This window comes from Pavona decussata, unplaced genomic scaffold, assembly GCF_977016875.1.
Source record: "Pavona decussata unplaced genomic scaffold, jaPavDecu1.1 SCAFFOLD_25, whole genome shotgun sequence".
NCBI lineage: Eukaryota > Metazoa > Cnidaria > Anthozoa > Scleractinia > Agariciidae > Pavona > Pavona decussata.
In genome coordinates, this window is record NW_028145448.1 from 357,874 (window position 1) to 385,119 (window position 27,246).

Below are 27,246 nucleotides of genomic sequence, written 5' to 3' on the forward strand. Positions count from 1 at the left end.
CTGGAGCGATAAAGTAATTCTACTGTCGAAAAGGACCGTTGGGCGCCCCGGACAAGTAGGATTAGTGGGTGAAATTTAGTAATGACTGATTGCCTCATTTTCTTTGGACCATGAGCAGAGATATCTAAGAAGCTTGCATATATACAGTTAATACAGAAAACCCAGGCTCAGTATATAAACGTCAGGTTGTCTTTATGTCTTGTTGGTGATTTAGAAGGAATTTGTTGCTGTTTAAAGCCGGCAGTTTCGTTTCGTTTTTACCTTTAAATACAGAAAAATGAGGAATGCTAGAGACTCGCTTCATTCTTCTCTCAGAAATTGCTCTCGCGTCAAAATTCTCATCCACTTCTTCGGTAAGCGCCATAACTTAACCATAACATTCACCTTTCATGTTGATCACACTGGGATCTTACACAACGAATTGGAAGACAATTCAGTTGCCGTTGATTTTCGCTTACGTTCGGCCCTTTTGACGGAAACCGCCGTGGGAGGCTGCACGAGTTCAAATTACATTAGGTTCTCTTATTGGTCAATTGAAACCGACTCTCACGCACCAACAACGAAAATTGCACAAGAGGGAAGAGCTTTCTTTCTTTCAGGAGTAATCACGGGCCCAGAACTATTGGAAACATGTTTTCATTGTGGACAATGTTAACGGAATTAACGACGTTTCAACATATTCCAACATATACTAACATAGAAAGAAGATATTGGTAAGCCACAACGAATGCCCGAGATCCAATGGCCTGTATAGGATTATCTGACAGCAATCTGCGTAAAGAAAAAAATCGTTGCACAAGTCGGCATCTAGCTTAATTACCGAACAAGAGGCTACCAAGTGCCCGGAACACTTTGAGAATAACACTTAAGTGAGATCTATATATGATTGACATTTGCTAGAAACACAATAGGGCTGATTTTATCATATACGTTTTTTTAACATTGGCATAAATAATTTTTAATGCAAGGTACAAAAATTTACAGCATAAAATTTAAACCATAGTTTACAAACCTTAATACACCTTCAGAGTTTCTAATTTGTTTTTCCAAGCAAACGGTTGAATTTGCACAAAATTACAAAATTGACAAAAAACAAATAACAACAACAACTTAGGAAACAAAACAAAACAAAAACCACGTCAAAAATATAAGGTAAAGGTAGTAAAAGTGTGAGAAAACTGTCAAAAAAGAGTTCTACGTTGTGTAGGCTGCTGTAGAAACCCACATACAATCATTCTATTTGATAATGTTTAGGATTGTTCCGTTTTATTGGCTGAACAGAATTGGAAAGTCTTTCAAAAAGCTATAGCATAGGAGCAGCGTATTAGAACATGTGATGTAAGGAGTGAATGTCAGTTAAGCATTGACTGCATGCATTGTTGCCACAAATTTTGGCTCTTAACAGACTTGCTTGGGTTGCAAGAATGTTATTGATATTGTTATACTGGAACATCGTTATTGCAATGTTATTTTTGATCTGGAAAGGTAATTCGTACAATTTATGAATGGTTTCGTGAGAAAAACCATATCTTAAGATCTCTTTTTTTTTTTTTTTTATCAGCGGTGGAAAGTACGAAGATTTCTTTTAACAGAGTGTTTAATACATTTCTGTGGAAATGGTTTCTTTTGTTTTCTCACTACCTAAAAATCGGAAAGGAGACTTCTTAATTGCAAAATTCCAAGAGACTGGTATAGTGTCAAACCAGCTTTTGTAAGAAAACTTTTTACAATTGACTACAATCTTTTCGTTATTCCAAATTATTCATGAGTAGCCTGCAGAACAGATTCTATTTTTTATTTGTTTAACTATTTATTTTTTTACTTTTTTTTTTATTTTTTTCCCGTTTTTCAGACGAGTGGAGACAAGCGAGAAGCTCGATTCACGCGCGACGGGGGGAGGGGGTAGAGTACGCCTGCCCGCACATCATTGTTCATGCTATTCGGGCCCCAGACACTTCCCAAAATCTCCAACTATTCACAGCGTTTAGTATGGACGGTGAATACCGGTATTACGTAAACTGCCACAAAAACATACGCTAATAGAATAACAGTACGGAACAATTGTTGTTGGAGACAGTAACAACTCTACAACCTTCAGTTGATTTAGAACAGGCAGTAATGAGACGTTTTATGGATTTCCTTAACGAAAGAAGGACAATTACGGAGGTTAGCCACGTAAAGAACATGGCTCGCGTCCTTTTGTTTTTAATTGTTGTTTAAGTCAACAGTCCACTTAGGCCCAATTTATTTTATTTTGTGTACGTCAATTGTTTACTGGGGCCATCCAGAAAATAGCCTAGTTCGTAGATTTGATTTCCAGGATATTCAAGCAACTATTGTTCGAGGAGCAGTGGAGAAAAACTATAAGAGCATTCCGTTTAGTACTGAAACAGCAAAGAAAGGGAGGCGTTTGGCAGATCAAACCTTTTCCAAACCAAGCTGGAAGCAATCCAAGTACATTTCTTTAGTTTTTTATTTACCGAATTTGGAAAAAAAAAAAAAAAAAACGAGAAGGGTTTCTCGAATAGCTTAGTCAACAGACAACGATGACACGACCGCCATTTTGTTGTCGAGAGCCATCTCATGATTACTTCACATCAAATAACCAATTGCAATTGGATAGCCGCGATCATAACTACGCCGGAATAGCATGAACAATAGTGGGCGGAGAGGCGTTTTTTTTTTTTCGCGCCCCTCCCGTCGCGCGTGATTCGCACCTCGCGCTTGCCTCCGCTCGCCTAAAAAAATGAAAAATAATGACAGCTGTTCATCAGGCTAATTCATGAGTAGTTAGGGTTTCCATATAATTTTGTTTTGTATTTTCTAATTGTTTCAATAGTTCGAGACAAAATGATGGAGATTGTTAGCCTGTAATGTGTCGAACTGATAGTTAAACCCCATGCTTTTCCAGTACTGCTTCTGGGTGACTTTCTAGGATGCTTCATTTACCGATTACATGCGTGGTATCCAAGAGACTTTTAAGGCTTTATTTATGATATTATAGTCCTTATGTTTTTTTTTTCTCGCTTATAATAGTTAACTTTTTAATTTCAGTGGGTTTTTCATCCCCAAAGAAATTGAAAATTATAGAATTCATTTCTCTATTTAGTTGCTCAGAGATAACAAGTATAGACGCATTGTAAATTAACCCTATCTAGACTGTTTTCTTTGTCTTCTGGGACCGGGGGGGGGGTGGATACTTCATAAGTATAAAAGCTATGACATTGAGAGGTCCGCAACGCAAAATGATGACGTCATATCACGTGGTAATCATGTCGTAATGATCAAATGGCGGCTATTTTAGATCCGCCACCACGGAGTTTTGAATTTTCCCAAAACTTCAGCGCCGAAATTGAAAAAAAAGTAAACAAAAAATTAAGAAACACTAATTTGCGCTAAAAAAAACCCATAAAAGAGTACGGGAAGAAAAACGATTTTTCTTCATTTTTAAAAGGGATTTTCTATTTCTGAAAAAAAAAATTGCCTGTCAAAAATTGGTGGCATTGGTAATCTCAAAGACAACGAACACTAAAAGACCACATCAAGTTTTTCCCAGACAAATTTATTAAAAAAGTCTCCATGGTGTTTGTTCAAATATTCAAAAAGTATTTCAGGTTCAAAGTCGCCGCGGGGAGAGTCCGCATCCCGCCCTCTCATTATTTTGCGATAATGTCGTTTCGAAATGAAGGTTTCTGATTGGCTCAAAAACTGTCATGTAAGCGTGGCAGTAGGCACTTAAATGGGTTCGGTGCGCACAGATCAAAATTTAACTTCCGTAAATGAACATGCGACGTTTACAAAGCTTGTGACACTGTTCAAGGAACACTAATAATATTTGTTTTGTGGTGAACATGTACCATATAACGCGGATACAACTTTTTTCTTTAAAGGTTAGCGATAAAGAGTGATTATAAATTCGGTAAAAAGAAATTTACAGTAAGGCTTAAAAAGACTTTTTCTTGAGTGTGAAAACGGCCACAGTAAATAACAATGAGCTTAAATTCCAAAAAATTATGGCATTTTTAAAGCAAAAGGATATGATTTATTTGAACTGCTCCCCTTTTCAGACGCTTTGAAATGTTTTCGCTTTGCTCAGAGGTTTTTGCTTAAATTAGTATCGTCGCCAAAATATGCGAAGTTTTCACCTTTGCGTCTCTCCAGAAAATACCTTCTCAAGCCTTTTTTGTAGGCTGGCAACGTTGCAGGCTCATATTCTTCGCCGAAAGTTTCTTTTCTGGTGTCTCCAATCTCTAGAAAAAAGTGCTTCAAGAGCTCTGTTGCATTGTCTTTCATGGTTCTGGTCTGTCAATTTGATCTTTTTGTCGCAGCTAGTGCAAGCGCCGAATGGCAGACTCGGTAATTTTTACAGTATTTTTCACCGCTTGGTTTATTTCAAATCTTTAAATCTCCACGGCATCTAAGCTAGGATAACAATGCTCCTTTTTCGTTTTTGGGTACTAGTATGGTTGCTTTTTTTATTCTTGCTTCTGGTTGTAAGGTTTATTCATCACTGTTTTCATGATGTTGTTTATCTCGCAGCGGTAACAAATTTTCAATAAATTTGCTTCGAAAATGTTTAAACCTATTAGCTGGTCTATTTCGACAATGGTGGTACTTTATGGACTGTCAATTTGTGCATTTTCTTTTTTTCTTTTTTTTTTTTTGTCGTAAAAATTAAAGCCAAAAATTAAAATAACCCGCCCAGAGAAAAGATGTCGCGTACAGATATTATTATGGCTACAGTTTGACTAAAGTAAGAATTTCTCTTTCAATCAGCGCACGATTTGTACTTTATCCTTTTATTCTCTCCAACAAAATGTTTGTATCGCGATAAACCCTAAACACGGAATATATTTCCTCCCAAATAGCCGTCATTATAAAGCCGTAATGTACTGTCAAAATCGAATTTAGTTTATATTAGTGAGGATTATTTTTTTTTCTATAAAGCCTAAGGTTTCTTCTCAATCAACCAAGCCGCATTCCTTTTGGTTTTATCTTTGTTTGTTTGTTTGTTTATTTTTGTTTTTTATCTTTCTTAGTTTCTTTTATCGCGTTAATGCCAGGTCAAAAATTTAAGTTATTCAGGGTGTAAATATGGAACTTTCGATTTCTTTGGTTACATGTGTAAACTTGAAAGCCGTTCCTACCTATTTTATTCCTGGATAGTTCTGCCATGTAGTTTACGTTGAACGAGTTGCAATAATAGGCAAGTAGTCGAGGATACGTGAATTACTATTTCTAGCCAAGTAGTTTTAGCTGGCATTGCTATAGTAGCTGATTAAAACACCTGGTGAAAGGTTTACTACAGCTATCCTTGAAATGTTCAAATTGTCAGCTCTTTCTAAATATACTTACAAATATTCAAGTCTTCTGAGGTTAACAAAAGCTTTCTCTGGTATAAAGCGGATGTTGTTATTTTGAAGAATCCTATTGAGAAGAAAAAGCAGACAGGCAAACATGCAATAAATAAATAAATAAATATGTAAATCAATGAATGAACGCACGAACGAACGAATGAATGAATAAAAAACTGTTAAAATTGGGCAACGCTACAGTTTTTGTTACAAATTTAGTTGTAGCTATTAGCCGACAATTATAGTTGTGACTCGATATTTTTCATTCTTAATTGCTCAACATTCTATTTTGCAAACGAGCGTTCAGTTTCTCGAGAACCATGCCCGTACATGGTGTTTAATTTTTCTGTTCAATCAATCGATCATTCAAATAATCACACTACAAGCTAAGTTAGTTTTAAGTAAGCACTTGATTCAAGTGCACTTGAAAATCGCAAGTCGTACTTTAGAAACCCTGGCTTCACACCTGGTGACAAAGTATACACTTAAAGCACAAGCTGTCAATCATCTTTCGCGGTAAAAACAGAAATGCGATTGCTCGACGGAAAATCATGGAGCTCTTGCAACAGAAAAACGTTTTATGTTGTTTACTCTTTATTGTGTCTTTAATTTTAACTCAGAGAGTTTTAACATTACAGGAAATGCATAGGTACTTCATTGTTTACGAGTACATGGCAACAACACAAAAGAACAGGCGACATCTTCTGTGTATGTCAAGAATGGTTCAGTAACGTGATTTTCGGCAAAGAAATCGCCACAGGGTTTGGGCATGGCCTCGTCCACAAAATTGGTTTAGACTGCTTTTAGCTAACCGCGACATGGATCCGCTTTGGAAAATGCATTTCCGCGTGACTCGTCCAACGTTCAACGTTTTGTGTGGTTTGGTAAGCGAAGTCCTCAAACCGCGAGGCGTATCTCTAGCCATGCATTTTGATTTTTTGGATTGATTTTAGTTCACGGCAAAATGTTTATCTGTCCTGGCACCACAGCACGTGGCTTTCAGTTGGTTTCCCTTTTCCTATTGGTCAAGTATGTTCTCAAGTGTGGTGTTGGCCATACTTGGCGGCGTACTTCGGCTTCTTTGAACCACGAAGGTTTCCATGGTCACTAAGTAAAGTTCAAGTTGGTAGGTTTTACCTCTTCACACTCGAAGTAGGTTTCAAATGCACTTAGATTATACTTACAAGGTCTAGTATGAAGCCAGCCAATAAATCAGTCAGTCAATCAATCAGTGATGTTCAAGCCCGGCTAACATATAGTCAACGACGAAGGAGGATTAGGAATAAGGATTGGAGAAAAAGTTCAGAGTTTCGTTTCCGTGTTATTGACTAAAAAGTGCCGTAACTAAACACATCCATAATTCAACTATGAAAACAATGGACATGCTATACCTCAATCCTAATAGAAACATGACAGACCATAGGATGCTACTCACAAATATTCCAGTTTCCATTGATTCCGGAAAAGACCAGTGGTAATGTTCACGAGTTTATTATCTGCCAAGTTACTGGAAAAATGCAAACAAACAAAAACAAGACATTACAAGGGACTTTTTATTAGGTTTATAAACATTTTCCAACAATTTGCAATAACCAATAATGAAAAATCATGGGCCATTGTGTTCGGGCACGTTCCCCTCATGGCTAGACATGAATCCTTTGCATGAATGTTGCCCCATTTGCCACATGACTGGGTTCATTCCTTGGAAGGTGTGTTCGAAGAATTCCTTTTGCACTGTTGCCCTTTGATTATGCCATGAACTACTCCACTTCTTGACTTCATTGATTTCAATTGTGCTCTCGACAGTTCATTGGTTCTTCAATTTCAATAGCTTTGTCGAGAGATATTGGGGCGGAGCGCCACCATGTTAATTTTATAATGTACTTGAAGTCGTTGAAAATAGAGTCGCGACGTTAAAATTGATATTGAATTAACCCAAGATTTTACAGCTGCAAATTTCGCCGCGATAATAACTATGCTCATTTTTTTTTTTAAGTTTGTGTGCTTTTATAAAACAAGATTTAATTTATTACACAAGTTCTAAATCGCTCTAACTTTGGATATTATAAGGTTGGTGACTTCTATTTTCCCCGCATTTACGTTAAAACCGTTTATGCCTAGCGGATGATTGTGCTGTTTGTTTAAAAAAAAACCTGGGTGTCAGATCCCAAAACGTTTGTTAGCCACCACTTGTTTTCTCACAAAAAGGGCCTATGAGCTTGCACTTCAGAAATTCTGAACTGATAACATAATTTCCTTACAGATCTAAGTGCAATTTCTGACTTGTTACAACAATTTTCAGCCCTTGTTGCGTGTTTGAATTAGGAGGAGTATATGTGGTATACGTCTTCCTGTGGTATCTCATCTAAGTTTTCTATAGTCGTAATTATGTACTACATCTATGCGTAATTTTTTTTATTTGCAGAGGTAAATTTACATTTCTTTTTTTGCCGTTGTTGCATATGAATAGCGTCTTTGTTATTCTTTGATTGAAAGTCCCTTTAGCACGTCTTTTACAGAACATACCAATACCTATACAGCTAACAAATTGCAAAAAATACACTGAAGTAGTAGAGCACGAAACAATGTAGCGGCAACAATAGTACTGACATTTTACTCTGCGTCACTTGATGATGCAGTTAAAGACAAGAACAGCGTTATTTCATACAAACAGTGATTGCCAAGGAACAAGGTTGAGTTTCAAATTCCTCTACTTTTTTCACTTTTGTTGGAATAAAAACCTTAAACACGGCAGACTAGCTTTGTAAATTCTTCAATCACAAAGTCCTGCTAATGAAACTGTATAATACAGGAAACTCTTGAAAAAAGACACATTACTATGAAATTTGCTCCAATTTTTTGATTTGTGTCACGTGGCTATGGCGTGGTCCAATGTCGCCATCGATTGAACCAGACTTACAATATATGAATATTGACCAAATCCGGTTGAATATGAACAAACATGTGCTAAGTTATATCAAACAGACCTTTTAATGGCAACTGGCTCAAAAGACAGGAAAATTGACCCTTGGAGACAGTCCTCCCTTTTATGATACGCGGGTAAACTTTAACTTGATGGCCAAAAGGAATACCTAAAAAGGTGTCAGTAGTATTTCGGGGAAACATATATAAGCCATCCGACCAATGACAAGATAGCCTGCGTAGCAGTCGTTTCCATTTCCTTCAAGCCAAGCGGGGCAAGCGCGCGAGGGCATTGGGCAAAAAGGAGCAAAAAAGTAGGAGCGGGGGGGGGGGGGGGGTGGGGGAGGGACGGGGAAGGAAACGAAACGCCTGCCGCTGAGCCCAGACATTTTATCGAACGCCGTTCGTCAGCGAACGGGAGGCAATGATGTATTACCATTGGTCAATCGTCTCTGAATCAAAGTCATAGACCAAAACGACATCCAGTTAACCGTTTATCAAAGATGAAAATATGGCCGAGGCGGAAAAGAACTCTCTCGAGTGTCTTTTCGATTTCGAGTTTGCTTTGCTTTGGAAACGACTAAACTACTTTCGCAGGGAGATACGTTAATTCAGTTAAAACCGGAGCAAAAGACTGCTTTAAGAGCGAATGTCTATTAACATTGGCACTTATCCAGAAGTAGACTGACAGAGCACCTGATCTTTTTATATGGATGTCATTCACACCTTCCTTTCGTAAAGCGTTTTGAAATAGGAGAAATGTTTTCCTTTCTTTCCGTTTAACGAGCCTTTGACACCTTTGCACTTTGATTTGTTGGTAGGTATTATCGTCTCAACAAACATGGTGTCATTTGTGTTTCGAAATCCCGCCGGAATTTTTAAAAATTTAAGAAAATTTGTTCTGGTTGTCGGCGGCCCGCAACAACGAAAATTAAAGCTGGAAGCAAAATTGGCTGGTCTGAAAGCTTGTTTCGCGTACGAACAAAGAAATTTTTATTCAAACTCTGTAATCATAAATAGATTGAGGAGGCCTCAAGTAAATACTTTGCAGGAAAATTTCAGTTCTAACCTCGGTCTGAGAAGGAAGTTTTCAATATTTAGAACGACTTTGTATTTCACGCTACTCGCGAAATACAAATTTATCCTGGAAACGCGAGGAAGTATTTTAGCCATGTGGGACAAGCTCATTCTGTCTGTAATTCCAGCTGTAAGCAAATGAGTTGATATTCTAAAACATAAGTAAAATTTGTCTTGGGTAATTTTATCTACGCTTTGTTCGAGCGACATAAAGCTCGAGAAAATCTTCTAAAATACTGCAACTTGAAGTAAACAAGTTGCCCGTCGCGACTCTGTTTTCGCTGAGATTTACCAGAAGTCAAAAATGATTGGTTCTCATGTGACATTTGACGTGACAGTGTAGGCCCCAAGGGAGCGAAGCCATTTGGGGGCGTTCGGTAAAAAGTCTGGGCTCAGAGGCAGGCGTTTCCTTTCCTTCCCCGCCCCTCCCCCCCCCACTCCTACTTTTTTGCTCCTTTTTGCCCAATGCCCTCGCGCGCTTACCCCGCTTGGCTTGAAGGAAACGGAAACGACTGCTACGCAGGCTAATGACAAGACAAAAAGGATCTTAAAGTACTTCCGAATTCGTCGCTTTACTGCTAAGATGCAATGAAGAAAAACGTAATAACGAATACATTTTACTCTGGCGTGAAAATCCTTTGTACATTGTTGAAATCGTTAGATGTAGACTTGACGAGAAGGAGAAGAAGAAAAAGAAGAAGAAGAAGAAGAAGAAGAAGAAGAAGAAGAAGAAGAAGAAGAAGAAGAAGAAGAAGAAGAAGAAGAAGAAGAAGAAGAAGAAGAAGAAGAAGAAGAAGAAGAAGAAGACAGAAAAGCTACCAAGCAAATTGATGGTGGCACACTTACATGTACTGTAGGTCTGATAAGGTGGAAAAGATTCCTGAAGAAAGATTGCTTAACCCATTTCCAGACAAACCCCTGCAATTAAATTAGCTTCTTTTAGTATTTCAGACAACTTAAAAGAAGGAGGAAACTATCAAAACATACCTTACCATAATAAAACGTGATAATTATGTTAGACTGACAAATTGAAATGTAAAGCTGAAACCCTATCGTGCAGCAACATCAGACGTTATCGTTTCCAGTTCTAGTTCTTGTTCTAGTTCTTTTTTTTTTTTTGTAATTCTTGCGTTCATTAAACGACAATACGAATTACGCTATCAGGTTACCCACAGAAAACCATTTTCCAACCATGTTTTAACTGATGGTTGACATTTTGCAATACAAACCACGCAGATTTAATTTTACAGCTCTACAAACGGAGGCCACATAGACATTTAAGACTGAAAAACAAAGCCTAATATCTCGATCAAGAATATAGCAAGTCCTGTTTTCGTTCTGTTTTTCTTGATTTTATTAACATGAGCATAGATTTCGAAAGAAAATGATTAATAATGGGCTACAGTTCTCAGTACAGCTAAGTTACCTGGTAAAATAGTAGTCAAATTTTGTGGCACAAGGTTGCAAACTAGATCATTTAAACAATCTCAAAATGGACTATTAATTTCTTTAAATTTTGGATTAGGATAAAAAGATTTGGAGGAGTCCTTCCGTTTCGATGGGATTAAATAACCTACGAGTAAAGATAACACCTGCAGCTTCATAAAACAAGCACCAACATCAAAATGTGTCAAATTAGAACTCTAAAGTTAGTTAATTGGCACAAGGCTTAGTCAAATTTCTCATAAAAGACAGTGAACACACTATGTGTTCGCCAACACCTTTACGTTTCCTGTCTTAAGGAACGCATGGGAATTTAAATTATTCTTAAATATTTGGTGTCAAAGGCTCGTTAAACGGAAAGAAAGGAAAACATTTCTCCTATTTCAAAACGCTTTACGAAAGGAAGGTGTGAATGACATCCATATAAAAAGATCAGGTGCTCTGTCAGTCTACTTCTGGATAAGTGCCGAATTTTCCGCTAAACATTTCATTATTTGGAATTGTGCTTAGCTGCTATCTCTGAAATATTGAAAGACTGGTTATTTTGGTGTATGCTTGGTGAAAATCTCGGAAATAAATGTAAAACAAAACAAAACAAAAATCACATGCTACTCTCGGCATATGTGAAGTTTCAAGCATTAAGAGCCTGACTGACTATAAATATCAAAAATCCCACGACAGAGGGGAAATTTCAGGTTTCATTTTATTTTACCTAAATTTTCCCTTTGGTGAACTATTTTCAAGAATCGCAATTAAAAGTTCCACCACTCTTTCGTTTTTCTAAAATTTAGAAAAGTTGAATTTACGGCTACACCCCCGATTCGGCCCACCGGAAAAACGGGAAAATTGTGCATCTTTAGAACCCTCGCACACGAGAACAATAACTACTCCCGTTTTTCTGTCTCGGATGCAAGTAAATCTTTCTATTATCTCTCGTTTAGTGTAACAATGAAGTCGCAAGTCGTATTTTTAATGTGCTAATTCACTAGTTGAAGACAGCGACCTTCAAGGGTTAGATTTCGAATTAAAATTAGGGCCGATTTCAGAGGCCTATATCTGTCCCGGCATATGTTTTCTGGAGCAAAACTATAGCTGAGGTCTAACCTTAATCCTTCCTTTTCACGCTCTCGAAGTGCCTTTTTTGGCCCGCTAAAAGCGAAGCATCCAGAATAAAAAGTGTGCAGGGTATTTTGATTAGTTCGATGGCTCGTTGTCACGATTACCGTCACGCAAATCACATAACTAAAACAATCCATTCATCTAAAGTAAACGTTTTTTTTTTGTTGTAGTTGTCAACGACAAATCTTGAAGGCTGGTATTTAATATTTCAGGTCCTTTACAATACCATATGATTATTTCAAATTTTAAAAGAAATAAATATTAGAAACCTATCCACCGTGGGACTCGATCTACGTGATAAAATTTGCCGACATATTTTAAGCGCATGTCATAACAGTTGATGACGCACTATACAAACTTCCTGTCAAATCTCATCAAATTAACTATTATACTCTTGCTATCTACATTACAAAAATATTTCAAAAGATAAATGGCTCATCTTCAAGACATCTACTAGCTTTCTGTGTCGTGGTGGGGCACTGTTTTTTTTTTAATTGCTATTCGAAAATTGGCGGGTGTCATTTGTTATTTCATTGGCTTTTGTTTGCTCTTTTGTTATGGGAGAATTAAGGGCAAAAAATTGAGTAACATTTCTCTTGGTGAGGATGGGGATTGTCTTAAGCTTGTGGGTATATTCGGGCAATTACAATTAATCTTGAATGAGAAAATGTATCTCGCCTTAGCAAGTCATGAACAGCTCAGTAGCCAAGGAGCAGTGAAATAAAAAAAACCTTTGTTTAGTTGAGTACTTAGCAACTTTCTTAAAGTTTACTAACATTAACAACATTAACGGAGCTTTTAAAGGTTTTAAAGAAAAAAAAAAAAAAAGAAAAGAGTCATACAAGATTTTGGAGCAACTTTTGAACAACGTTCTTAGTAATTTCGAGCATCTGTTTTAAACTGACTTATTCTTGTGATGGTCTCCAATTCATGATTAAATGGAAACCTTAAAACTTGTCCTCAGTCTCCATTTGAACTGAGAAGAAGGCGGTCGGAACGGGGGCTGGGGGGTGTTGGTGGTGGATATTTATGTATTGATAATTTTCAAGACCGCAAATATCCGAAAACGGTAGCTAAGGATATGAGGCGTTCGGTGTTCCGAATGGGAACTTCTCTTTAAAACTTCGGAATTTCTCACGGCGCAGCAAATCAGTTCTTTCTTTTCGCGTCCTGCTGGCGACAAAAAAACCGCGGAACGATTTATTCTCTGGATGACGACATCCAGGCATTTCAAGGAGAAACAAATAGACGAGACACAGAACGGCTGCGAGACTACAAATACCACGGCGCCACGAGAGATCCTATCACGGCCTTGCTTGAACAACCATAGAAAATGACCAGGGCGGCATCTGCGCATAGGCATGGAACTGACTTGAAAACCTTCAGTTACGTATCAGAGAACCTCGAACTGAAGACTCCTAATATGAAACTCGGAAAGAAACCCAAAATGCTCCCATAAATAAGGGTCAATAAGAAGAAACACCCGCTTATATTCACCCCATTCCACCTCAGTTCCCTTTACTTCCGTTTACTGATCCCGTAATTAAAGGAGGAAAAAGAGAAAAAAAGAGAACAAAAGATCAAAATGAAAGATCTATAACAGATACGTGGATTTTTAAACTCGTTAACTGTTTTACAGCTAGGGCTTAGTTTACTGGTGGAAGGAAACTTAGCTCAGTTTGGTTCTATTCCCCCCGCGCTACCGGAAGTGATCTTTGTGTCACGCTAATCACAACCGGCATCAAATGAAAACGACCGTGCCATGGGCTGATTTAACCTGCAGATAAGCATAACTAACGGATTTTCAGCAGTGTTGAATGGGATTCAAGAGTCATAAAATTGACCAAAGGAAACGAATACGTTCCTGTTTAGTGGTGAGACAGTCAGTCAGAGTATTCCTGTTTTATAATTGTAAGTACCTTCAGGATTCGATTGTGGATGGTATATTCTTTAGTAGAAATGCAACTAATCTTGTCGCTTTATTAAATAAGCTTTCAGTCAAACAGTTTAGAAAGTGAGATAACGCCTCTGTCATTGACTAGATAAAATAAAAACTAATAACAGCACGTAAGGTACAAAGCTCTTTTTGTATTTTCGGATAAATTTAATTAACCCGTGCCAAATACCTGTGCGGTATGTGAACACGTTGTTGTTTTGTTTCAACTCTATAAATCGACACAGAAAGCTAGTAGATGTCATGAAGGTGAGCCATTTATCTTTTGAAATGTTTTTGTAATGTAGATAGCAAGAGTATAATAGTTAATTTGATGAGATTTGACAGGAAGTTTGTATAGTGCGTCATCAACTATTATGATGGGCGCTTAAAATCGGTTTCTAATACCTGTATTTATTACTCGGGCCGTAAAGGCCCGTTTACACGGGCGATTTTTGCGGCGATTTTTGTGGCGATTCCAAATCGCTCGTGCAAACTAGCGGCGATTTCATGGAAATTTCGTCGCGATTTGTCGCCACAAAATCGCCGTGATTTTGAACATGCTCGAATGTTTGGGCGATTTACTGGCGATTTTTTCAGTTTGAGAATAACAAAAACCTACTTTGGTGTACCCCCGAGGATAGTTTGTCACAAACATGGCGGACATTTCTCATTTTCGTGTTTCTCTTTTTCAAAAAGGGGTACACACTTTGCACGAGCCCTTCAAATGTTGCAAAGTGTAAACGAAGATGATTGCTGTAGTGTTCGGGGTCTCCTTCGAGATCTTCAAGTAAACGATGAAATGCACCGTCTGTTTCCCTCGGTCGAAATCCACGGCTTAACCCAGATTTTTCGCTGTCGACGTTTTTTTTTTTGGCGGCGACAAAGAATAACTGTGCCAATTCCTAAGCACGCCGCAGCCATTTGAGCAGTCTCTACGTCCATTTCCATGTTTCATTTTTATTTGCAACAATGCTTAGTGTTAACATCGCATGCGCTCCGTGCTAGCCGCTGAAAAAAGGTCGTAGACTCGCCACAAAATCGCCATGAAATCGCCGCTAGTTTACACGGGCGATTTGGAATCACCACTAAAATCGCCTGTGTAAACGGGCCTTAAGGCGGACCGAGTTCAGGTTTCGGTAACATTATCAACTTTTTTTTCTTTTTGGGGTCGCGATGGGCCGAGAGATAAGACTTCGGGCCACGAGTTATTGTTCTCGGTCTCGTTTTTTGTACTTGGCTAGTGCGAGTTACGTTTTCTGTCGTGTTATCAAATTCTTTAAATTCTCGGTCGCGTTCTTCAGTATGTTTTCGGCCGTGAGGAGTGTTTACAATATGCGAGCCAGACGTGCGAGGCATGAACAAACCATGCGAGGCATGCGAGGCATGAACAACCCCAACCTAAACTGCTAACCGTTAAGCTAACCGAGGAGCTATTTAAGCTAACCAAAGTGCTATTTAGGCTAACTGGAGTGCTCTTTAGGCTAACCAGAGTGTTTTTTAGGCTAACCTGAGTGCCTCAAGGTTAGTTTTGTTGAACCGAAAATTAGGCAACTAAATCAGTCTATGACCTTGCGGGCCAAGATAAATAAAGATGTCTCACGTTTACTAAAGAAAAACAATCAATGTAGAAAGGGTTTCTGTCTTCAAATGAAAGGTGAATAACAAATGCTTTCCCCTGTATTTCATTTAAAAATATAAACAGCGAAACACTGAAAAACGTACAAGGATATAAACGTACGCGTGATGCGTAACGTTACTCTAGATCCCAGGGAGGGGGGTACTCAACATATGCTTGGGTAGGGAGGTGCGGCCCGGGAGTTCAAACCCTGACCCTGTTTAAGACACAATTCTCCGATTTCCCTATCCCGTTTAAGACAGAATTCAAAATTTTCAGGCCCTTTCTAAGACATTTAACCCTTGAAATACCAGGTGTGTGGTATTTTTTTCAATGACTTTTTGGCAATAAATAGTCTGAGCCACTTAATTTCTCCATAAATGGAGATGAAATAAAAATATCTGCGGTCTTAAGCAACTGTGGGCTCAGGCTAAATTGTCACGTGATACAAGTGACGGTTGTTGTTTGTTTCGAGCGAGTGCACGAGCACGAATCTGGTAAAATCATCGCTTTATAAGTGTTTTTCGAGCCATTTTCCTCTGCAGAAACCCCCATTCTGGCATCATTAAGCTGGAATGTGGGTAGAGGCAATCCTCTGAAAGAAAACAGAGGTGAGAGGTGATTTCACGCTGGCTGAGTCGCCAAACATGCTGTGTAGCAGACATGGAGGTCCACGAGTGAAGTTGCCTCTCTGGCCGTTTTGTGGATGGATTCCAGGACCTGCCAAGGCAATTTGGAGGCGTTTGGAGTAATAAAATATTCAATGGATTCGAAATTTTGCTGGTGGTACTGGGCGACTCGACACTTACATTAAAACTATGAAATAAAAGGGCAGGAGTTCTACGCTCGCGCTATGGTTGAATTACCGAGAATTCTCTTTGGGCGTAAACGAGGCAACGTGAGATACGCAAAACTGGGTCTGATAAAATGGCTGAAGTACCCAGCGGGGTACTCGGGTATATTAGTGACGGGGACGTGCGAAGACCTTTTTTGGGTTTGAAATTTTCTGGTGAACTTTTTTTGCCCTTAGGCAGTCTGCCTAAAGTTTTGTGACAGATGCACGAGGAATGAATAAAGTCGGACGCATGAAATATCTCGCATTCTCTTGGTTTTTTGTACTTTTATTGTTTTTGATGCTTAAAAAATTTGGACTTTTTTTGGGTTACGTTTTTGGCTGCTGGACTTTTTTGGGGTTTTCCTTAGCGTGACGGGACTTTTGTTGGGTTTCAAAATTTGGCCTCATTCGCACCTCCCCGTAACTAATATACCCGAGTACCCCCCCTGGGCTGAAATATAGCCCTAGGAAAGCGTTGAGAGGAAAACTTCCAGTCAGATACCAAGGTCTGACCTTGAAGTTTGCTGTAAATATAGACTTTTCATTTTTGAACAAATTATTTGGATTAAAAACTGACGATAAATAAGTGTAATTTTTGATGTTATTATTTGGCCGAACAATTGGCATTTAGGACTTTGTTGCCAAACCAACGGTGATATGCAGCGAAAATCGGGAGGCGTAGTCGGTTTGCTGGGTTTGATGATGGAAATATACATCAGTTGGTGTCATTCACACATTATCATATAGCAATGCATAGAGGCAAGAACGGTGTTTTCGTCAGATATATGTGTTGTTGGGATGAAAATGGTTAACCCAAAATCGCACCCTGTTTAAGACTAGAATGAAATAAGAATACACTAGTTTCTTACTGTATTTTAAGGCATTGGCAATCACAATCTGTTTAAGCCATAAGGTCATGTAGGGATACCCTGTTTAAGACAGGAAGTGATGAATTAGATACCCCGTTCTACCCTATCGGGCCGCACGTCCCCGTTAAGGTCACATAAGGGAGTACCCCCCCCCCCCCCCGGGTCTAGATCATACCAAAAATTACGATCCGTCATTGACCCGGCGTCACATTAATATTAGGAAAATACAAATGGTTTCTGTCTCTAAACGAAAGGTGAAAACGTAAGGATTAAAGCCCGGGGATTATAAAAAGCATTCGTATGACAACTGTCGTTTTCCAATGTATTTCATTCTCACTGCAAGAAATGCAATTCTATCTGGTGGTTTCTTATTGCCTCACTATATCTCTGTATCTCAGTCTATTTAGTAGCCCGCGAGCAAGCTGTCTTGGGGGGTGGGGGCGGTAGGGAGAAAGAGGATCCACCCCCAAGAGAGCTTGCTAGCAGGCTATCTATTTGGGGGAATTGGCGATGCTGGAGGTTATCACTGTTAAAAGATTGTAGGCTTTACGCACCACACAGTCAAATATGACCCAAGTATAAGCTGGAAACAGCTTCTTGTTTCTTTTAAAATTTGAAATAATGACGTGGTATTGTAAAGGACCTGAAATATTAAATACATGTCTTCAAGATTTGTCGTTGAGAACAAAAAAAACGTTTACTTTAGATGAATGGATTGTTTTAGTTATGTGATTTGCGTGACGGTAATCGTGACAACGAGCCATCGAACTAATCAAAATAACCTGCACACTTTTTATTCTGGATGCTTCGCTTTTCGCGGGCCAAAAAAGGCACTTCGAGGGCGTGAAAAGGAAGGATTAAGGTTAGACCTCAGCTATAGTTTTGCTCCAGAAAACATATGCCGGGACAGATATAGGCCTCTGAAATCGGCCCTAATTTCAATTCGAAATCTAACCCTTGAAGGTCGCTGTCTTCAACTAGTGAATTAGCACATTAAAAATACGACTTGCGACTTCATTGTTACACTGAACGAGAGATAATAGAAAGATTAACTTGCAGCCGAAACAGAAAAACGGGAGTAGTCGTCGTTGCTGCGTGCGATGCTGCTAAAGATACACGATTTTCCCGTATTTCCGGGGAGGGGGGGGGGGGGGGGGCTGAATCAGGCGTGTAGCCTTAAATTCAACTTTTCTAAACTTTAGAAAAACGAAAGAGAGGTGGAACCCAATAATTGTGATTTTTGAAAATAGTTCACCGAAGGGAACATTCATGTGAAATAAAATAAAATCTGAAATTTCCTCCCTGTCGTGGAATTTTTGATATTTACGGTCAGAAGCTCTTAATTCATTCAAACCTGGAAGCGCGAAAACATGCTGTAAATTGGTGTCCGTTACCAAGATAACTGCATCTTAAGTAATGGACTACCGACATATTTATGTTTCCTTAACGATCAAATCTGTCGGCGAGTTTAACACTTTATTGCACAAACGTTCACGGCCAGGAAGCAGCAGGGATTCAAAATACTTTGTTTGTTACACGGCGCTTTTAAAAGCCCTAGTGACATTTTTTTAATCAGGCCATAAATATAACCGAGTTACGTCTATTAAAATGTAACTCAATAAAGGGTCTTCAATAGAACGGACCACGTGGAAACATCGAGTCAAACCAATATATCATATTGAAGATCGAGAGCATACTTTCTCAACAAGAAATTCTTCACGGAATCATGTAAGCGTCCGGGTATGTTAATTCGACTTTGCACCTTTCTTTAAATTTATTCATCCCCACCAGTTTTCCAGTTTACTGTCGGACTTGAAACGGGGTGGGCGGGGGAGAGGGGGGGGGGGGGGGAAGAGACGGACGGGGGGGGGGGGGTGATTGTGGATGCTAACTCCTTCCCCCTGTTTTTTTCTTTTTATTTTATTTTATCAAGAGAGTTTTTGTTAGTGTCTGAGACGCATTTACTGCGAATTTGGTGATAATCGGCTCATAGATACAGGATATATTAAACAACAAGTGAAGTGTGGTTTTAATGCATTGAAATGTTATATTATAAGCTGTCAGAGCCATATTCTGAGCCAGAAGTTGTTGTAAAGCAACTCAAGGATGTATTAAGCCATATTTTACATGCTAAGCTGTCTTCGAAAAGTGTATTTTCTGGGTAAAACTTTCAATTTTCTGGCAGAAAACGAAAGTTATAGTAGAAAAAAAAGAAAAATCAGACAAAAAGAGTCCGCCACGTTGGATGACTTTACTGACCCCAAGCAGCGCCACTTGTATATGTATCCAAAAATATTAACATCTTCTTGTAGACAAGATAACAGGCTATCTATTAAAGAATACATCGTAGCGTATCGTAATAAAATAACGAAATATATCGTATCGTATCGTAACGGTACCGAAAACGCTAAGGGGTGGGGAGTTCCAACCACCCACCTCTTGTACCACGGTGAGGGTATGAGTTTGCATGTACGTCCGAGGGTTAAACTGCTAATGAGACTGTCAGTAGCTTATAATAGTCCTTTTAGTGTCTTGATGGTTGAGAGCGCGAGCTATTCACGCGAGGAAGCGAAACCCGATCTCAGACCATCGTGAATCTTCCTTCTTGGCCTCAGAAAATAGAATATATACAGATTTTCCTGCTTTGGTAGGAATTTCTACGAAGTATCGGAGCAAATGACGACAAATTTTGCCTACGTTTTCTCCTCTTTGTCCACTTTATCGCTCAAAGGTGATTATCGAAGTAAAATCACAGCTGGTTTAATGGGGATTATGCAACAAAAACTTGCATGATCGACCCCCCCCCCCCCCCCCCCCCCCCTTGCCATATGAACAATCATCGCATTTGAAGATTTATAACAGGTCTGCGAACAGCTACTATCATATCGGTGGCAGATAAAAATGACTGGATTTTTTTTTATTTCGTAAAATAGAAGGTTAAAAAGGGTATAAAAATGCATTCTTTTGCAGATGGATTTAACTCCTATTATTGCGTGAAACACTTAAACTTTGAAAATTTCACGAAAAAAAAAATATCTTTAACATTGGTCTCTTTGGGGTGCCTGGAATCTCAATGAACTTCTCCTACTGGAAATGAAATTATGATAGACGCTAATACGCCTCAAAATAGATAACCTGGGATAGAACAAAGTACTTCCGAATTAGTCGCTTTACTGCTTAGATGCAATAGAGGAAAAGATAATGACGAATACGTTTTACTCGGGCGTGAAAATCCTTTGTACATTGGATTTAACTCTTATTATTGCGTGAAACACTTAAACTTTGAAAATTTCACGAAAAAATCATCTTTAACATTGATCTCTTTGGGGTGCCTGGAATCTCAATGAGCTTCTCCTACTGGAAATGAAATTATGATAGACGCTATTTTAATGCGCTACAATTATTGGACCCAGGGTGCAGTGCAAGGGTATCATGTTAAATCACTGCTAAAAGAGAAATAAATATCAACAACCAAGATAGTTAATAACACTTACAGATTCCTCAACTTTGTTAGGTTTGAAAATATATCTCCCGATAGGTGTTCAATTTTATTCTTGTCTAGGTATCTGTAAATGGAAGGGAAATTATATTTGCTTAAGGGTTAATATAGGTAATAAGGGACCGTTCATTTTTTATGAGCATGGGGGGCTGGTGGGATTTGGTTATTTACCACTACGAAACTGTATGACCCCCCCCTAGCATGCAATTTTTTTTCCACATGGCCCCCCCCCAGCAGAAACAATTTTTTTCTGATGACCCCCCCCCCTCCCCCCCAACCAGAAACAAATCATACTCCTAACTTTAACAAAACGCTTATGTACTGTTTATATCAAAGATAAACGTAATTGTTACTGTGATTTCTTTACAGTACTATTAAAAAGTTACCGTTCTCTGCTTAGGTAAAGATTTCTCTTGTTTAAAAAAACGTTTTATAGATAGCAACACGTTTACGACAACGGCAAACCCTAAATTTCCATTTAGATTCTCAAATGAACTAGAAAAATTAATCAAGCAAATGGTCAACGTGAAATAACTCCCCTTCGAGTAGAAACAATTAATACACGTACAGATCTGACTAACAAAATACGGATCGAAGCATACCAATCAACGATTACGAGTCATATTAAACAGAAAAAAACAGCGGACACACAGATATCAGGCGCGTAGGTAAGGGTTAGATAGGGGTGTTCGTTGAGCCCCAAATCTTGCTGAGCGCTGGAGGCGCTCTTACTAGGGGGGTCCGGGGGCATGCTCCCCCGGAAATTTTTGAAAATCTAGATTCCCAGAAACCTCATTTCCTGCATTTTTAGACCCATTTTAGGCGAATCACAAATTTGTTTTACAGCAGCTTTTTAAGCTATATACATCATTTCTGCGGCATAATTGTTTCAACTTAAACAAGAAAGTTCAATGTACATTCCGCGCCCTGCCAAGTTCTGATAGCTATTCGATCTGCTGATAGTCATACACCAAGCTGGTAAACTGCATCATTCTCGGGTGTAGGCCTTCGAACAAATTGACTATCTCGTCAAGATTGACAGGCATATCATATTTGATATGCATTTAGAACCAGGGCGGACATTCTACTCTCTCGCATGGTACACCTCATGTAGTTGTTCAACCTCCTCATTGTACTTTTTCTTCCGCCAGTATTGATCTTCAAAGGGGGTTCGTTCAAACCCCTCGAACCCCCCCTCCTACGCGCCTGGATATTAAGGTACTCCTATTAAAAATGACAGTTATAAGCTTTTCTGAAGATGGCCTCTGCTCAGATTTACCGTCAACTGAAGTCACCAACAACAGTTCTATTATTAAAAACTAATCTGGATGTTCACACTAGGCATACTACTGAGTCTACTGATACTCCTGGGTTCAAATAATTTACCAATCAACAGTCTTTATAAAAGTGAGTACTACTAAACAGAACATTAAACAATCTATTGAATGATATAGTTCTGAGTACAACCACTTAATAGAAAACTACTCCCCCACGGATGATTCAATAGTGAGACTGTTACGTTTTTATATTGATTTTAACTTGTACAAACATAGGTGTCTACTTCAATTCATTATTGCTTTTCCAACAGATATGCTTCATTTCCTCAGTTGTTGTTAATATGAAATGCAGATTTCGACCTCAGTATGTAAAACAAATTAAAAGTGGTTAGGAAATTGAAATAATATTCAATTTCTTCATCTGTTTCTGTGTTGAGCCACTTTCAATTTCCCCTACTAGCCAATTATTGCTGGTGACCCCCCCCCCCCCTCTTTCACTCAATTTTTTTTGGTAGCCCCCCCCCCCCTTTAGTGCCATTTTTTTTCTCGTGGCCCCCCCCCCCCCCCCCAAATCCCACCAGCCCCCCCATGCTCATAAAAAATGAACGGTCCCTAAATATTTTACGGAAATATGACGGGACTATGTTACTTATTTCAATTCATAAAAGGGTTGGGGCACTATATTTTAAAATCTTTTGTACACCGAAAACAAATTTTGATATATTTTTTTTTTGTCGGCTGAGAAAGAGAAAAACAATTGAAAAATAAGGCACCTAACGTCGAAACCGGGACAATCTGACAACCAGCCTACCATTTACGGTGTTTTTCTGTCACAGCCAATTATCATAACATGCCTTTGGGTTTTTAAAAAGACTAAATAATACTATATTATCTGCATTGTTACCGACAACTAATATGTTGTGTTCGAGTACGTTTCATTACTGGCTGTTAGGAGAGAAAATAAATAGCTTTTTGTAGTTGCTATAGTTTTTAGGCTCTCGTTACTAAATAACGAATTGTACTATTGGATCTTTTGGCACGCTTAAAAGCAAACCATATTTAGCCATGTTTAGTATGAGCCATTCATATTTAATCGCATTTACCTTCTAGTTGCACGATATTTTATCCAATTTTTTCTGATTTTAGATTATATATTTAACCGACGTATTCGCAGGTTTTTTTTTTTGTCGGCTGAGAAAGAGAAAAAAAAAATTAAAAAATAAGGCACCAAAAGTCCCCCTATGTTGATGAAACTAGACAATCTGACAACCAGCCTAAGATTTGCGGTGTTATACTGTCACAACCTATCATAATAACATGTTTTTGAAAGTTATAAACAGACGTAATAATACTATATCATCTTGCGTTGTTACCGGCAAATTATGTTGTGTTCTAGTACGTTTCATTAAGCTTCTCTTCGTAAGGGATACCCGTCATATTCTTCCCTGTATTTTTTTTTTTTTTTTTTGCCATAGCAGTTCGAATTCTTTGTTTGACATTTCAGGTTTACATTTAACTCCCGATTCATTTTGAGGCATTTCGATATAAACTCCACTTTACTACTCAATTAGCTAACTGCTTTGCTTGCTAGTTTCAACATGTTATTTTTTTTTTCTTTTTAGTCTGCTAATAAGTCTGACTGCCTTTGGTTTTCCTGAAGTCTTCTTAACTAAGACAAAGGTCGAGACGGGGTTCCAGAAGTTAGGAAAACTTGTTTCTCGTAATTAATACGCCTCAAAATAGCTTACTTGGGATAGAACAAAGTACTTTGTACATTGTTGAAATCGTCAGATGTAGACTTAACGAGAAGAATAAGAAAAAGACAGAAAAGCTACTAAGCAAATTAATGTTGGCACACTTACATGATCTGTAGATCCCTTAACGTGGACAAGATTCCTGAAGAAGGATTGCTTAAACCATTTCCAGACAAACCCCTGCAATGAAATTAGCTTCTTTTAGTATTTCAGACCAGTTAAAAGAAGGAGAAAACATGCCGTACCACAATAGAACGTAATAATTATGTTAGAAACGAATTTAAGTGTAAAGGTGAAACACTATCATGCAGCAACATCAAACGTCGTTTCCAGGTCTTCCTTTTCTTCCTTTTTTTTTTTTTTTTTTTTCGTAATTCTTGCATTCATTAAACGATAATAAGAATTACGGCAGGCCGGAAGTTAGGGAAACTTGTTCCTCGTAATACACCTCAAAATTGCTAACCTGGAAATGAACAAATCCAAACTTTATGAACGCAATATTGCAGAATTTTATCAATCCAAAGGGCTATTTTCACGATGGCGTAGAACGGGGAACGATTATGGCCGCGGAAACTTTAATCCTGAATAACGTTTTTCTATAGTATTTCCTCAAACGCCATGGGACTTGTTGATTTTTTTCAGAAATTTACCTGGGAAAGTTTGATGTGGTCCGTTAGTGTACTGTTCATTCACCTTGATGTTACAATGAAGACCACGTTTTGATAGGCCGTTTTGTTTTTTGTTTTGGTTTGTTTTTCTTTTGTTGTTGTTGTTGTTTTGTTTTTTTACTTGCTCTTCAACAAGAAAGGCCGAAAATACTTACAACGAAAATATTTCTTTAAAATCGGCACTCTCGGAATCGGAATCAACGAACGCCTTTTATTCGACTTATTTAAGTCTATTTTTTTACGTTACCATACTTCTATCAGTTGCGTAGCTCCATAGCTGATATATAAACCATATACAACCCATAGACGAAGGACAAATGCTTGAAACGCCACTAATCGAATCTCCTCACAATGGCCAAATGACCTTATCAACTCTGTTAATTAAACCAAACATCAGTGATTTTACGCTTGTGTTCCAGAATGTTGCCCGGTTTGGAAATGAACGGGCAATTAATTTTTTGCATTCTGCGCGCGCATTTTATTAACACGGAAAATCACAAATTAATCTTCGTAAGATCAAAAATTAATCTTCGTAATACGCACTCTTGATCCCCATAGAATCAACGAACTCCTCGATTACCATTTGATTAACTTGTTTTTGTTTTTCAAGTTACGACGCCATCACCAATAACGTAACCCACAACTCCATGATTCGCTCTTTCGAAGGGCTACAAACGAAACATCGATCAGGACTCGAGTGTCTTTAGGCTGACCAAATTACCTTCAAGACTTATAAATCTAAACATTCCATTCGCCTCACATAGGTATATAAAAGTAAGGAGAATCAAACCTTGTTATCCCAAGAGGATATGATCAAGCAAAAGGACCATAATCGCAGTTGAAAAGCGGTTGCTTTCAAGGACTCGATTTAGCGGCCTTAAATCTCCGCGAAAAGGGAACGTGAGGTGCCGAAAACTAGTCATGGGTTTATTCGTGGACGAGTATTGTAAAATGCCAAGATTTCATAAGCAAAATAAAAGACCAAATCGAGAGTAAAAAATTCAACCGTGCAGCTATTTCAAGGTAGTTGGCTTTCGTCATCGATGTGTAGCAGCAAGAATTAGAATGTTCATCCAACGTCAAGTCAGTTGATTACTACTCGAACTAATGGTATGGTAACGACTCCAGATGGACCCAAATTCAAATGCTCATCAATGTCATTGAACAAAGAATCTAAAATATGATGCAGCTGTTGCAAAAAGGTGAGTGAGGATAGACAAGACTAACCTTCAGCGATTACATGGCGAACCATGTTAAAAATATACAGAGTATCAGATCCACGGTTGCATTTCCTTTTTATTTTCAGTTTGGTACGGTGGCCCACAAGTGTCACGGCCATACACAAAGGCACGGCACAACCACATCACTCAAGGCACAACCGCGCCAACTCACGGCACAACCGCGCTAACGCACGGCACAACCGCGCCAACTCACGGCACAACTGCAAGAGTTTTAACACGGCGGAAGTGAAAAGAAACGACAGAGACAGTCAGTTAAAAATGGCGGAATTAATGGGAGACGATTTAGACGACGAGGAAGGTCTTATAAGAGGTATATTCCATGAGAAGCGCGCTTGTTTCGCCTCATGGCTGAGAGATATTTTCTATGTCTTGCGCGAACTGACTTCCGGGGAGTCCGATTGACTCTTGCCAGGACGAACCGTCTCCATCGGATCCGATCGAGTTTGTTTGCCAACTTTTCAACCCCCTTCGCTCCCGTTGACCCCTTACTTCCGGTACCACTGATCAAGCACCTTGCACCCATTTCCTGTTCCGGTCGCGATCGGACTCAATCCGCCCGCGAGCGAAGACAACCCGACTCAGGTCGAGTGTATTGGACATGTGTGGAGGGTTGTCCAATACACCCAAACTGATCAAGCACCTTGCACCCATTTCCGGTTCCGGTCGTGATCGGACTCAATCCGCCCGCGAGCGAAGACAACCCGACTCAGGTCGAGTGTATTGGACATGTGTGCTGTTCTAAAAGTGAATATGGATTGTTTCATTTCATCGTAAGTTCAGGAGTGGAATTTTGAGGGCCGCTCTCCTATACTATGAATGTTATGACGCCTACCCCCGGAACAATAACCCGAACGATGTACCTTGCAAGATCATGTTAGTCGTGTTTACGTTAAGATTGAATATTCAAAATTGTGGTTGTCTAGCCAAATGCTCTTCTGTGATAACTTATGTCTTCTTGGCTAGGGACTCTGTAAAACGTTGATAAAGGCGGGCGAATGCGGACGGCGGATGGCGGATGGCAGACGGCGGACGGCGGACGGCTGACGGCGGACGGCGGACGGCGGACGGCGGATGGCGGATGGCGGATGGCGGATGGCGGATGGCGGATGGCGGATGGCGGATGGCGGATGGCGGATGGCGGATGGCGGATGGCGGATGGAGCTTTCTTTTTTTTAAAAATAGGATGTTCATACTGTTAAATTTATTGGTTAATTGTCAACTTTTAAGAAATGCTAGCTTTGGCTATTTTTTTTTTTTTTTTGTTAATTTGAATTAATTTATATCTTATTGTCAGTCAAACAGCAAAACGCTATAGAATGTTTCTTCTCGTTTTCAGCCAAATCAGTCTGACTTTGCAGTGGAACTCCGTACATTAGTACGACACACCATCCGGCAAAACAACACGTTCACATTCATGAACATTTACAGGATAATCTGAATAACGGGAAAAGTACTGTACGAGCTCTTGTTAGGCATTATAGATTGGAAATCGTTGTTATTGTTCGAACAGACAAATCAATACAAGTTATTAAAAAAATTATTTTAAGATGTACAAAGATTTTTCTGTGTAGGATTTGCGAACGTGTCGTTTTCTTCCCTTTAAATTTGCACACAAGCGAAGTTTCCCTTGCACTAGG

At 38.9% G+C, this 27,246-nt stretch overlaps 1 protein-coding gene and 1 long non-coding RNA gene across 6 annotated transcripts in view; one reads left to right on the top strand and one right to left on the bottom strand.

Moving 5' to 3' along the window:
• LOC146485634 (ras-like protein 1) overlaps nt 1-27,246 on the top strand; it is a 567,471-nt gene that overhangs the window by 218,358 nt on the left and 321,867 nt on the right. The window lies entirely within an intron of this gene.
• The window catches only part of LOC146485645 (uncharacterized), a 69,032-nt gene continuing 48,571 nt past the window's right edge, over nt 6,786-27,246 (bottom strand). The window contains exons 3-4 of the long non-coding RNA XR_014862904.1: nt 20,665-20,736; nt 6,786-6,861 (exon numbers count right to left, since the gene is read on the bottom strand). This is a non-coding gene — a long non-coding RNA (uncharacterized LOC146485645). The remainder of the gene's footprint in view (nt 6,862-20,664; nt 20,737-27,246) is intronic.